General features: G+C 41.5%; 1 protein-coding gene across 5 annotated transcripts in view; it reads right to left on the bottom strand.

Annotated features, from left to right (window-relative positions):
• Positions 1–12,455, bottom strand: part of GRAMD1C (GRAM domain containing 1C) — a 135,816-nt gene that overhangs the window by 46,989 nt on the left and 76,372 nt on the right. The window contains exon 1 of one of the 5 annotated variants that reach the window (XM_008266923.4): positions 818–1,137. The exons of the other annotated variants lie outside the window; for them this stretch is intronic. The gene's annotated coding sequence lies outside the window, so the exon portion shown is untranslated. Of the gene's footprint in view, positions 1–817; positions 1,138–12,455 lie in introns of those variants that run through there. 5 annotated transcript variants of the gene reach the window in all.

Genomic DNA, 12,455 nt, shown 5'->3' with positions numbered 1-12,455 from the left:
CTCAGAAGTCTTTTGAAGCACAGGACCCAGAGAAGAACAATAAAAAGAATCACAAGTGGTAGAGAAAGTTAAGGGAAATTACTGTCTTTGATCCTTAAGGAATACCCACACATTTCTTCTCTGACTTCCACTCCAGTAGAATCACTTGTGAACTATTTCACAGTGACAGCTCATACTACTAATTAACTAATTCTTCCAAAGCCATTCTCTTTGAAATACTTTTAGTGTCATAAAAGGATGGCTGACTTTACAAAGAGAGGCAAGCAATGTTTCAACATACTTGTGTAAGATATTTTATAAAAAGTTTTCTAAATTAATAGGTATTAAACTATTACAAAGACAGACTAAAGCAAATAGATAAATCAATCATGAATATTCAGAAAGCTTCCTAATAGTGAAAAAAGTGAAACTTTTACTATCACTAAAATACTAACAACAAAAATGCAACTTTATTTGACTACATAAATGTTTTAAATATTTCATCGAATATGTCACAAAGTTAATAGCAAGCTAATTTCAATATACCATGTAATCTATAATTTTATATATATATAATATAAACAGGGTACTGGAAAACAATATAGAACTAATTGATTCACCATCTTGTGGATTTGCTAATTTGTTAAAAATGACTTTTTCTACAAAGTTGTCTGGTTGTTATTAAAATATGGTTCTGTACAGCCACACTCAATATTCAAACATTAAAACACATGCCCAGTCTGATGTTCACAGTTCTTTGAATAATCAGCCACAGAACCAGTCTGCCTGAGTAACCTTTACAGCCAACCTAAATCGTCAACAAAAGCTGACCACCTACCTGGGAACAATGGAGAGTCTCCGCGTTTCAGCCTACAGAGCAGTTTAACAAAATAAAGATGAACCAAGCAGTAACCAGATAAGGCTCAAAAGTCAGAAGATCAATTTCTGACCCAGAAAGCTTTGCATACTGCAGTCTTCATCCACAGCAGAGCTCCAAATATTTTATGACAACTATATAAAATCACTGCTTCGATCTAATTTTATTGTGAGAAGCTTTTTCCTTACAAGAAAATAAGTTCTAATGTGCTTTAAAGCACATTATTTTTCACTTCCTGGTTTGTAGTATCAACACTCTTTGCAAGGCTGCAGGTCAAAACCCAGGATTGGAAGTTACACCTCACTCTACAGGTTCCTAAGCCACTCCTACTAGCAGAGGATAGGTAAACAGGTTTTTATTAAAGGGACAACACCCAATTTCCTCTGCTCTTTGCAGATTAGAAACAAAATGAAAATATTTTGCTTATGCTCAACTAATGTAAAACACCAATTGGCAAATTTTAATTTCAATTTAAAAATTAACTATTAGTTACATTTTCTTCTCTATGCCTCCACTTTTTGGTCATTTCTAGCAATATTATTAATTCTTCATGTTTCCACTTCGACAGTTCTGACACAGCATTCCCATCAGATTCCTGCCTTAATCCATTAGGATTACCAAGATGATAGTTTTGCATAGTATTACAAGTGGAATCTCAGGAAAAAGCAAGGAGAGCCAGCTATTCAAGTGAAGTAATTCCAATAAGCACTTGGCATATCTTTCGTCAATGATAGGTTTAAGATAATATCTTCATTACTCAATAATTCTTCCCTTTAAAAATATTGATGACTTTAGCTTATTCAGAATCATTTTCTGGCAGGAATCTAACCTACCATAAACACTATGAAGAATCTCATCTATCAATTCCAAATTTCCAGAAGTTTTCTTCTAAATGAAAAACAAAAGCTTGCCCTAATTTCTAGCTAGTCATTCCATTTAATTTAGTAAAATGTGTAGACAGGCCAAGTGCTACTTTGATTAACTGCAAGGATCAATCTTTCGGGGGCTGCTACAATCCATCATTTTGGCATAAGCATTTGCTGCAGTGATTAAGACACAACTTCGGACATCTGTATCCCATATTGGAGTGCCTGGTTTGAGATACAGCTCCTCTGCTTCCAATCCAACTTCAGTGCACGCCCTGGGAGGCAGCAGATGATAGCTTAAATACTTCGGTTCCTGAGACCCACGTGAAGATTCAAAGTTGTAGGCTCCTGGCTTTGGCCTGGTCCAGACTTAACTGTTTTTGTAAGCATTTGGGGAGTAAACCAGCAGATGGAAAATCTCTCTGTGTCTCTCGGCATTTCAAGTAAAATAGAAAATAAATTTTAAAAGATGTTTTAAATCCGATCATTTTATACAATGGCAGAATGAGGGAACAGAGTGATATTAGACAATACCACTCATTCACATGTGGACTATCAGCCACTGTTTAAAGGGAGTGCTTGGCTTGGGGCTGGTATTGTATTGGCACAGCAGATAAAGCCACTGCTTGTGATCCTGGCATCCCATAGCAGAGTGCCACTTCAAGTTGTAACTGTTCTACCTCCAATCCAGCTTCCTTTTAATGCACCTGGGAAGGCAGCGGAAGATAACCCATGTACATGGGTCCTTGCTACTTGGAGTTCTAGGCTCCTGGCTTCAGGCTGGCCCAGCCCTGGCTGTTGTGGCCATTTGGGGAGTGAACCAATGGATGAAAGATGTCTTTCTGTCTCTCCTCCCAGTCACTCTGCCTTTCAAATAAATCAATCTTTTTTTCTTAAGAGTGCTTTTAGCATTTTATTGTAGTTCTCTTGACTGAAATTATAGATAAATACACTTAATGTACTATGCTGACCAAATCAAATAACTATGAGAAAAAAACATTGCAATTGAGACTTATCTACTTATTTTGCTGAACATAAAATTCCTTACAGCAAACCACTGGTATACAGAGCAAAGCTAAATTTAGTAGGCTTATGAGAGAAAATAGACCCTAGAAAAGAAAATTCAACATGAAATGGGTAAGTAGAGGAGGAGTGACTAGAAAAAAAGATTAAGGGAAATACTGGAGAAGTACCAGGAAAGGCCAAAAAGCATCTTGTCATAGAAGGGAAGAAGACCTTTCAAAATGGAGGTAGCAGGGCCAGCACTGTGGTGTAGCAGGTAAGGCTGCTGCCTGTAGTGCCAGAATCCCATATAGATGCCAGTTCAAGTCCCAACTACTCCACTTCTGATCCAGCTCTCTGCTATGGCCTGGGAAAGCAGTAGAAGATGGCTCAGGCCCTTGGGTCACTGCACCTGCATGAGAGACCAGGAAGAAGCTCCTGGTTCCTGGTTTTGGCCTTTGTAGGCAATTGGGGAGTAAACCAGCCTCTCTCTCTGCTTCTCTTTCTCTCTCTGTGTAACTCTGACTTTCAAATAGATAAATAATTCTAAAAAATAAATAAATAAATCTAAAAAAAAAGGAGGGAGTGGGATTGGCTCTGTGGTATAGTGGGTAAAGTTGCAGCCTGCTGCACTGGTATTCCATAAGGGTACCAGTTCAAGTCCTGTCTACTCTACTTCCAATCCAGCTCTCTGCTAAGACCTGGGAAAGCAGTGGAAGATGGCCCAAGTGCTTGGGCCCATGCACCCACTTGGGAGACCCGAAAGTGAAAAAGCTCCTGGCTCCTGGCTTTGGATCGCCTCAGCTCCAGCTGTTACAGCCATTTGGGGAATGAACCAGCAAATGGAAGACCTCTTTCTTTCTCTCTCTCTCTCTCTCTCTCTCTCTCTCTCTTTCTCTCTCTCTTTCTCTCTTTCTCTCTCCTTCTCCCTGCCTCTGCCTCTCTGTAACTCTGCCTTTCAAATAAATGTTTAAAAAAATGGAGGGAGCATACAGTAGTGTCAAATGCTGCTTAAAAAGCAAGTAAGATGAGCATGTGATGAGCATTTGTAGGGCAAATGCAACCACCCAGGGCAGTCAAGCAGCCTAGCTGACCAGGTCACCAGGGCCAGAGTGTGTCTGCTGGGGGAGGATGGTAGGGAAGAAGGTGAGAGGCAACAAGGAAGGAGGTAGAAGCTCAGCCATAAACTTGTAATCTATGCTAAGAGTACAGACTTCACATTGTCCACCTATAAAAATCCACCTAGTGGTTTCACAGAGAAGTTAAAAGTTCAGACTTGTGTATATAAAAGTCACCCCTTTAAAATTACTACTACTTTGAGACTATCATAATGGTTGAAGATGGAAATGATGAGGTCTTTGGTGACCAACACTCACAGCTGACAAAGGAGAGATAAGAAACAAGGAAATGCCCAGGTTTCTGCCTGGGTAGGAGATGGTAATGATTCACTGACCATGGGAAAACAGGCAAAGCAGTTCTGCCAACCACAAGGGTAGAGGAGGGGGAGCAATATAAGAATACAAATACATCTACACTTCCAGGTGACGATATTGCATATGTGACTAAAATAGCAATTTTACATTAATTTTTCCAGGTAGGTTTGAATGTTGCATTTATTTGATTTATAGTACTACCAAAGAACTTCTGGAATTCCAAGTAACTCCAAAAAAATGAGGATTAGAGAGTGGCATAAAGAAAAAGAGGATTCGGGGGCCGGCGCTGTGGCGCAGTGGGTTAACACCCTGGTCTGAAGCGCTGGCATCCCATATGGGTGCCAGTTCTAGTCCCGGCTGCTCCACTTCCGATCCAGCTCTCTGCTATGGCCTGGGGAAGCAGTAGAAGATGGCCCAAGTCCTTGGGCCCCTGCACCCATGTAGGAGACCAGGAAGAAGCTCCTGGCTCCTGCCTTTGGATTGGCACAGCTCCGGCCGTTGCAGCTAACTGAGGAGTGAACCATCGGATGGAAGACCTCTTTCTCTCTACTTGTTTCTCTGTATAATGCTGACTTTCAAATAAATAAACCTTTAAAAAAAAGAAAGAAAGAAAAAGAGGATTTGGTAAGGTTGAGCCATCCACAGCAGGAGCCTGAAAGTCACTTCCCAAAAAGTCCCAGAGGTGACACTGGCTTTGCAACCTGACTACTCTCTGGAGAATGGCCTCAGTGCTGTCAGTGCCCCAGAGCAGGCTCAGAGAGGCAGACTTACATAAGCCGCACTCACAAACTGCATATACTCATGTAGCTGAAAATATACTAAGCATAGAAGGAGAATAGTCCTTTCTAGAAGTCTTCCAGATTCTGGGGCAGGCCTTGTGGCACAGTGGGTTAGATCACTGCTTGGAATTCCCACAGCCCTTATCAGAATGCCTGGGATCAAGTCTCACCTCCATTTCCGATCCAGGTCGCTGCTAATGTGCTCCCTGGGAGGCAGTAGAAGATGGACCAAATGCTTGGATTCCTGCCACCCATGTGGGAGGACCACACGGAGTTTCTGGCTCCTGGCTCAAGCCTGGCCCAGCTCCAGCGGTTGTGAGCATTTGGAGAGTAAACCAGCAGATGGAAGATCTCCCTGTCTCTCCTGTCTGTCATTCCTACCTTTCAAATAAGTAAGTCTTTTAAAAATAAAGAGAAAAATAAATATTTCATTCTGCCACCCAGGGCACCTGAATACTTTGGAAGTCAGAATAGTAATCAAAAAGTTGCACAATAAGCATGGAATCAGAGCAAAGGTAGACAGCTCAAAGAGGTAATTTACTGTGACCTTGGTGAGGCCTGATGAATCATCTCTGTCCCATCTCCATACACTTCTCTACTGATCAAAGTCTGCCTGTGTGAACCTCCTTTTCTATCCTACATTATTCTTTAAAACCATATTCCTTTTTAATTAGTTATTTATTTTCATTTCATTTGAAAGACAGAGACAAAGACAATGCCGGGTAAGCCTGGAAATCAATCCGTGTCTCCCACATGGGTGGCAGGGGCCCAAGCATTGGAGCCACCATCTGCTGCTTCCCAGGGTGTGCATTTTACAGGAAAATGGACTGGAAGTGGAGTAGCCGGGGCTCAAACCAGATGCTCCAGTATGGGACCTGGGTGTCCATCCTAAGCAGTGATTCAACCACTGGGATACAATCAACTCGTCCTAAATTCTTAGTCTTTGTCTGATCAAGCTCTTTTCAGGCTTACATTGTACTAATACACCCAATCAACTGTTTTAATCTCCCTTTTTCTAACACACCTAAGGAACAGGACTCCTTTCTGATTCTGAAAATAGGAGATGGAATGACATGTACCAGCATTTGGAAAGTGTGGATCCGTATCCATTCAGAAAGCTTCCTTTATCACCTTATCTCTGAATCTAACACAAGCCACCTCCTTCTGCACTTTAGGAATAAACCTGAAAGCCATTCTGTCTCTTTAAAGCTTAAAATTTGAAATGAGGGCAGATCTCTCTTACGCCCTGGGTTTAATTATTTACTCTCAGAATGCATTCCCAGGTGTCTCAGGAGAACTAGTTTCCCCACAGCCTCCATAGGCTGGCAAGACAGACAGTGGAAAAAGTAAATTTTGATTCTGTAGACATCCTGCCTATATTATTAATATCAGTAACCCTAAGCACAATAATATAACAATATCAATATGAATAATTGCATTTTAACAAAAACTTTTAATTTTAAAAAAAATTTATTTTCAGTTTTTGTTTGTTTGTTTGTTTTTAAAGGCAGAGAGACAGAGATCTTCCATCTACTGATTGATTTCCCAAAAGCTGGGCCAGGCTGAAGCTAGGAACCCAGAACTTCATCTGGGTCTCACGTGTGGGTGGCAGGGACCCAAGTACTTGAGCCCTCCCTGCTACCTCCCAGGGTGCGCAGTAGCAGACAGTTAGACTGGAAGCACGGGAGCCGAGACTCGGGCCAGGCACTCTGATATGAGACACAAGTGTCCCAAGCTGCGACTTCACCCATGCATCACAGGCCCACCCCCAAATGCTTAAACACTTTTTGCTAACTGGTAACAATATATAAGTCTGCTTCAAAAAACCTCATGGAAATGGAATTAAGAGATAATGTGTATTTGCTAGGAACTTTTTGAAGACTCCTATTACATACACCCTGTTACATACCCTCAGTAATTACAGTATACAGGAAATAACAATTCCTTTTGGCCATTAAAGATAATTCCACATTTCAAGATAATCATTTGTCCTCCCTATGTATAGAGAAGGCAAAAAGAAATCGAATAAACTTGGGGTACAACCTGAATGTTGTTTCTGAAACTAAATTTTGGTGCTTGCTTTTCATCTGTTGCCTTTTCCTTGAGTGTCAAAATTCTAAAATGTCCTGCTAATTATAGGTAGTGATTATCTGAACTTTAAATCATTGATATTCTATTAATTGAGTCATCCTAAAAGTATTTATTGAGCATCTGCTACATGTAATATATAACTTCTTATCCAAACTTGCACACTTTTGAGAGTGAAGCGGTCATGATCAGCACTTGCTTTGACTGATGCATAAACCCAGAGTCCCAGACTATACTGGGTAAACCAAGGTGTATGCCAAACCTGTTCTATGGTAAACACTGAGCTTGTTCCTGGACATGCAACTGTGAAGAAGACAGACATGGTTCTTGTCCTCAAGGTATCTGGAGTTAAGCAAGAATAGAACCAGCGCCAGCACTGTGGCGTAGTGGGTCAAGCCGCCACCTCCAGTGCCAGCATCCCACATGGGCAGCAGTTCAAGTCCCAGCTACTTCACTTCTGATCTAGCTCTCTGCTATGGCCTGGGAAAGCAGAAGATGGCCCAGATGCTTGAGCCCCTGCACCCACGGGAGACCTGGAAGAAGTTCCTGGCTCCTGGCTTCAGATTGGTGCAGCTCCAGCCGTTGCAGCCATTTGGGGAGTGAACCAGCGGATGGAAGACCTCTCTCTCTCTCTCTGCCTCTGGCTCTCTGTAACTCTGCCTTTCAAATAAATAAATCTTAAAAAAATAATAGAATCATGTTCTAAAGAAGCATGAGATGTTACAGAGGGGGAAAGAATGGCCTTGCCTTCAATTTTATTAATGAGTTTCAGTTAGATCTAGGAATGGGAATAAGAGTTACAGTTTCCAAGCAGAAAAAACCTGTCTAAAGACAGCACAGAAAACACACACAGAACATTTAAGAAGACAGAAAGGGGAGGGTTTATTGACCCGTGGCTGGAGCAGTGTGTTAGCATCAGATTTTATGGTCTCCATATAAAATTTTAGGTTTTTATTCCAAGGACAGTGGGTATTAAGCAGGAAACTAAAATAAGCACAAATGTATTTGCTGTAAAGATTATTTTGCTATAGTATTATTCAGAATTCAACAAAACTGCTTTTATCAAAGGTCATATAGTGAATATTTTAGGCTTTGTGGCCCATATGGCCTGTCAAAAATGCTCACCTCTGCTATTGTAGTGCAAAAATAGCCACACCCATAAATATGTAAATAAATAAGCAGGGCAGTGTCCAGTAAAGCTTTATTTATAGGCACTGAAATGTGAATGGCCACTTGTCATAAAATATCCTTTTGGATTTTTTGGTAGCCACTTAAAAATGTAAAACCAAGGATGGGCATTTGGTACAGTAGTTAAGCTTCTATTTGGGATGCCCAGATCCCATACTGGGAGGCCTGGGATCAAGTTCCACCTCCACCTCTGATTCTCGCTTCTTGCTCATGCATACCCTGGGAGGCAGTGAGTGATGGCTCAAGTGGTTTGTCCTTGCAGCCCACATGGGACACTCAGTTATAGTTCCTGTCTCTTAGCTTTAGCCTGACCCACCTCTAGCTGTTATGGGCATTTGGGGAGTGAACCAGCAAATGGAAGGTCTCTCTTGGTCTCTGCATCTCTGTTGTCTCTTTGCCTTTCAAATAAAAATGTATTACTCAAATTACCTACAACGTTATTTTTATTGAATTTTGTGATTACATTGTAGATTTTATGGCTTTTGTTTTTTTTTCTTCACTTTCTTTTGGACAATTACACAAGACAAAAAAAATCTATCCAATGTGGTTTTATTACTTAAAAAAATAAAAGGAACTGAGTCTTGAAACATGATATAGACAATATCAAGAATATTTCAAACACCTGGCTTGTGTCTGATGCCCAATACTTCATAATTGGGAGTTGCTATTTCTGTTACAGATATTAGTACATTAAACAATGACATTGCTCTTTAAAGATCACTAGGAGACCACAAGAAAAGAAGGCAGCTTCTTGTTTGTTTATTCTAGATCCTTTTCTTGGTAAATCTACTTTCAACTTTAGATTCTGTACTGCCTTGTATTTAACCCATATGCTTAAACCTTTATTTTTGTCATATTATACAATCACCATTCTACTAAAGTAACAGCAGTGTCCACTTAAAACTGAGCTGCACATTCAATATTAAAGATAACCAAATGACCCAAAGATTTGAAAGGCGTAACGCATTAAGGACACAGATGGCATCGGGATTTAGTTTTCGAGGAAGCTTAGATTTCACTCTCAGCGGGTCTCCTGGACCTCCCACCCTCCCTCTCCCTTTGGGGGGCTCTTTTCACTGAAGTGCAGTCTCAGTCTCTCGGTCTCTCCTTGGGCTCATCTGTAAGCCTAAATTCTCTCTCTTCCCCGGAAGGCCGTTTTTAAGGATGTACCCCAACTTACCGCATGTGAATACGTGCCGTTTTGATTCTGAGAGGCCCCTCAGATTGGTGTTTGCGGGTGGGGGATAGCCAGGTCCCTATTTTCAGACCAGGAGAATGCAAGCACCCAAGGCAGTTAGGACAGTGGATTTTAACGTGACAGGCGTGCCTGGAGTGAAGGCCTGGAAGCAGCACGCCTCCGGGCACCTGTTCCAGGCCTCCGCAGGTGGCTGCCCAGCGCCACACAACCAGCCACCTGCCAACCTGCAGCCCTGGGCACGGCTTTGGGTAGGGGCATGAGCAAGGGGCTGTGGCGAGGCAGGCCAGCCCTCTGAGATTGGAGGGCCTGGGCTCCACAAGATCCTCTGTGGTCCCCAGTCGCTTTGGTCCTCTCCCCAGCCCCCGGCTCCGCTGCAGCTTCGGGATCCCCCCTCCACGGGTTTCCCGGAACTCAGCCAAGTGAGACCATCCCAGTAAGGTGCAGCTTAGGAAGAACCTTTCCTTATTAGCTGAGTTTAAATGACCATTCAACGCACAGGGCCCTCGAGCCAGAATGTGTCCACGTCAGTGAGACACTTTCCTGGAGAGGAGAGGCCAGGAGATTAAGTCCCGCCCTGCCTGTTGAAGCTCCTGCTGCAAAGTAGCAGCCTTATTCGCTGGAAATCTCCACTCGTCCCTTTAAACCATTAAAACAACAATAACTTTAAAAAGCTTAATTTAGCTATACTCAGCATCCCATAAATCTTACCTATTTAAAGTGCACAATTCAATGATTTTTAGTTTATCCAAGTTCAGGACATTTTCAACAACCCCCAAAAACACTGGCACTCATTAACAATCACTCCTCCTCCCTCCCTCCCTCCCTCCCTCCCCCGGCAATGTCTTTTACTTCCTATTCCTATGAGTTTGCCTATTCTAGACAATGCATAAAGAGTCAGCACAAGTGCTCTTTTGTGACTGACTGCTTTCACACAGCATAATGTTTTCAAGGTTCAACCAGGGGCAGCTCTATCAGCTCTTCACTGCTTTTTTTTTTTTTCTAAATAATGTTCCACTCTATGGATATGCATTTTATTTATCAGTTGATGGACATTTGAGTGATTTCCACATTTTTGGCTTTTAATAATGCTGCTATGAATGTTCAGGTACAAGTTTTTGTACAAGCATAGGCTTTCAGTTGTCTTGCCTATACATACACATATTCCTAGGAAGGCAACTAACTGTTGGGTCATGTGGTAACTCCATGTCAAAAACTGAGAAGCTGCCAGATGGTGGTCCAAAGTGGCCACTCCCTTTTACAAACCCATGAGCAATGTACTTGAGGCTTCCAGTTTCCCCAGATACTCAACAACATTTCTGTTTGTTTTTTTTTTTTTTTTTTTTTTTTTGACAGGCAGAGTGGATAGTGAGAGAGAGACAGAGAGACAGGTCTTCCTTTTGCCCCTGGTTCACCCTCCAATGGCCGCCATGGCTGGTGCGCTGCGGCCAGGAGCCAGGTGCTTCTCCTGGTCTCCCATGGGGTGCAGGGCCCAAGGACTTGGGCCATCCTCCACTGCCTTCCCGGGCCACAGCAGAGAGCTGGCCTGGAAGAGGGGCAACCGGGACAGAATCCGGCGCCCCGACCAGGACTAGAACCTGGTGTGCTGGCGCCGCCAGGTGGAGGATTAGCCTATTGAGCCGTGGCGCCGGCCTTGTTTGTTCATTTTCAACTTTACTAAGGTATAGCTGACAACTAGGAGTTGTATAGAAGTAAGTGTATATAACCTGTTATTTTGATATATGTATACATTGTGTAATTATCACAACAACCAACCTAATTAACATATCCATCATCTCATGGAATTAATATTTTGTCTTTTATTTATAAATTTTTATTTTTACCCTCAGCACAATACAGTATTGTTAATGACAGTCCCTATGATTTACTTCAGATCTCCAAAACTCATTTGTCTGGAACTTAGTACCTTTTCATCAACATCTCTCCATTTATGATTTTCTGTCCATTTCATTTAGGGTAATTAATTTGCTAAACATAACTGATTATTTCTTTATATCCTTTTTATTTTTCTGAGGTCAGTAGTAACATCACCACTTTCACTTCCCAACTGAATCATTTTAGTTTTTTTTTTTTTTTTGGTCAATCTAGAAAAGGCTTGTCAATTTTTTTGATTTTGTCTATTTGTCTATTTTTCTATCTATTTTATTATTTTATTTATTTCTGCTCTACTCCTTAGTATTTCCTTGCTTCTGCTTTTACTGAGTTTAGTTTGCTCTCCTTTTTCTATTTCTCATGGTGGAATGTTAGGTTACTGATTTGCAATTACTATGGTTTGGGTGTGTCCCCCAAATTTCCATGTCTTGAAACCTTAATTTTCAAATATAATATTGTTAGAAGCTGGTGCCTAGTGGTACTTGGGTTTTGAGGATGGAGCCCTCATAAATAGGTTCATGTCTTTCTGAAGTGAGGGAGTTATCACTCTCAGGAAGCCATGACAGCAGACTGTTATAAAGCAAGTCCATATCTCGTGGTCCGTCCCATTTTTACATGAGCCTGCTTATCCTTTTACTTTTTTTTTTTTTTTTACAGGCAGAGTTATAGAGAGAGAGACAGAGAGAAAGGTCTTCCCTTTCCATTGGTTCACCTCACAAATGGCCGCTACAGCTAGTGCTGCGCCGAGCAACTGGGACAGAATCCGGCACCCCATTTGGGACTAGAACCTGGGTGCCAGTGCCGCAGGATTAGCCAAGTGAGTCACGGCACCGGCTATCTTTTACTTCTTTCTACCACGAGGTAAAACAACAGAAGACTCTCAGCAGAAACAGCTGCCTAATTTGGACTTCTAGCCTTTAGAAGTTTTATAAATAAAACTCTTTATAAATTACCCAGTCTTGAGTATTTTGTTATAATGAGAGAAAACAGACTAAGACATAGCTCATTCTTCTTTTCCACGTGGGTACTTATGTCTATAAACTACCTTCTATATACTGCTTTAGCTATATCATATATTTTGATGTGTTGTGTTAGTTTTCATCTAACTCAAGTGTTTTTGAATTTTCTCTGTGATTTTGCTTTGCATCTATTGGT

The sequence above is a fragment of the Oryctolagus cuniculus genome, chromosome 4 (assembly GCF_964237555.1).
Source record: "Oryctolagus cuniculus chromosome 4, mOryCun1.1, whole genome shotgun sequence".
NCBI lineage: Eukaryota > Metazoa > Chordata > Mammalia > Lagomorpha > Leporidae > Oryctolagus > Oryctolagus cuniculus.
The sequence above is the reverse complement of the archived record's forward strand: the minus strand, read 5'-3'. Positions and strand labels throughout refer to the sequence as shown.